The sequence below is a fragment of the Sturnira hondurensis genome, unplaced genomic scaffold, assembly GCF_014824575.4.
Source record: "Sturnira hondurensis isolate 20B ecotype Veracruz unplaced genomic scaffold, ASM1482457v3 Scaffold0001989, whole genome shotgun sequence".
NCBI lineage: Eukaryota > Metazoa > Chordata > Mammalia > Chiroptera > Phyllostomidae > Sturnira > Sturnira hondurensis.
The window spans coordinates 556,268-558,452 of NW_028074620.1; the positions used below are offsets into that span (position 1 = coordinate 556,268).

The following is a 2,185-nucleotide window of genomic DNA, read 5'->3' on the forward strand; positions in this document are numbered from 1 at the left end:
GCAAATTGTGCTGCTATGAACACTGGGGTGCATAGGTTCTTTTGCATTGGTGTTTCAGGGTTCTTAGAATATAATTCTAGCAGTGGAATTGCTGAGTCAAAAGGCAGTTCCATTTTTTAGTTTTCTGAGGAAATTCCATACTGTTTTCCATAGTGCTTGCACTAATATGCAATCCCACCAACAGTGCACTAGGGTTCCCTTTTCTTCACATCCTCTTCAACATTTGTTGTTTGTTGCTTTGTTTATGATAGCCATTTTCAATGATGTGAAGTGATATCTCATTGTTGTTTTAATTTGCATCTCTCTGATAACTAGCAATATTGAGCATCTTTTCATGTGTCTCTGGAGCCTCTGTATGTCCTCTTTGGAGAAGTATCTGTTCAAATCCTTTGCCCATTTTTTAATTGGGTTGCTTGTCTTCTTAGAGTGGAGTAATGTGAGTTCTTTATATGTTATGGATATCAAACCCTTGTCTGAGGTATCATTGGCAAATATGTTTTCCCATACGGTTGGTTCTCTTTTCACTTTAATGCTTAATGTTTTCTTTAGCTGTGCAGAAGCTTTTTATTTTTATGAGATCCCATTTTATTCTTTCCTTTATGTCCCTTGCTCCAGGGGACATATCAGTGAAAATACTGCTGCGTGGAATATCTGAGATTTTCCTGCTTATGTTCTCCTTTAGGACATTAATGGTGTCATGTTTTATATTTAAATGCACCTTATATTTTATCGACCTTAAATTTATTTTTGTGTATGGTGTAAGTTGGTGGCTGAGTTTCATTTTTTTGCATGTACCCTCCAGCTCTCCCAACACCATTTGTTAAAGCTATCTTTGCTCCATTTCATGCCCCTGCCTTCTTTGTTTATTATAAATTAACTAGAGAATTGGGTATATTTCTCGGCTCTTTATTCTGTTCCATTGGTCCATGTGTCTGTTCTTATGCCAGTACCAGGCTATTTTGGTTACAGTGGCCTTGTAATACATTTTGATATCAGGTGTGTGATTCCTTCTGCTTTGCTCTTCTTTCTCAAAACTGCTGCAGCTATTTGGGGTTGTTTATGGTTCTGTATATATATTTTTTACAGTGCCCTAGGATTGAATGGACCACCTCAGTAGCTTCTGAGGCCAATACATCTCTATCACCACAATTACTTTAACAAACCTGGTTTCCTTCACTTCTGCACCATCATGCAGATCATATAAATTTTTGAAGTGTTTGCTCTATATCTGTGAAGTATGTCATTGGTACTTTAATAGAGATTGCATTGAATCTATAAATTGCTTTGGATAGTATGAACATTTTGATGATGTTAATTCTTCCAATCCATGAACACGGTATATGTGTCCATTTGTTTTTGTCTTCCTTAATTTGGTTCTTCTTTCTTCAGTGTTATGTAGTTCTCTGAGTACAGGTCTTTTACTTCCTTGGTTAGGTTTATTCCTAGGTATTTTATTTTTCTTGTTGCTATATAAAATGGATTTTTTCCTGATTTCTGTTTCTGCTATTTCATTGTTGGTATACAAAAATGCCTTTGATTTCTGGATATTGACTTTGTATCCTGCTCTTTTGCCAAAATAATTTATTAGGTTGAGCAGTTTTGGGGTAGAGTCTATAGGATTTTCTATGTACACTATTATGTCATCTGCAAATAATGACAGTTTGGTTTCCTCTTTTCCAATTTGGATACCTTTTATTTCTTTTTCTTGTTTGATTGCTGTGGCTAGGACTTTCAATACTATGTTGAATAGAAGTAGTGAAAGTGGACAACCTTGTCTGGTTCCTGATTTTAGTGGGAAAGTTTTTAAGTTTTGCCCTTTGAGTATGATGTTGGCTGTAGGTCTCTCATACATTACCTTTATCATGTTGAGAAATGCTCCTCCTATTCCCACTTTGCTGAGTATTTTTATCATAAATGGGTGCTATACCTTATCAAGTACTTTTTTTTGCATCTATTGATATGGTCATGTGATTTTTATATTTGCTTTTGCTAATGTGATGTATTATGTTTACTGATTTATGAATATTGTACCATCCTTGCATCTCTGGGATAAATCCCACCTGGTCATGGTGTATGATCTTTTTAATTTACACTTACTACATTTTTTAAATGCATTGTTTAGATGGTAGATGGCATAATATCCAATTATTTATTTCAATACACTGTATGAATTATGTTTTAAAAA

At 34.7% G+C, this 2,185-nt stretch overlaps 1 non-coding gene across 1 annotated transcript; it reads right to left on the reverse strand.

The window, feature by feature from the left end:
• Positions 1–1,083: 1,083 nt before the first annotated feature.
• On the reverse strand, positions 1,084–1,214 carry LOC118981642 (small nucleolar RNA SNORA66). The gene has a single exon (XR_005065383.1). It is a non-coding gene; the product is annotated as a small nucleolar RNA SNORA66 (small nucleolar RNA).
• Positions 1,215–2,185: the final 971 nt, after the last annotated feature.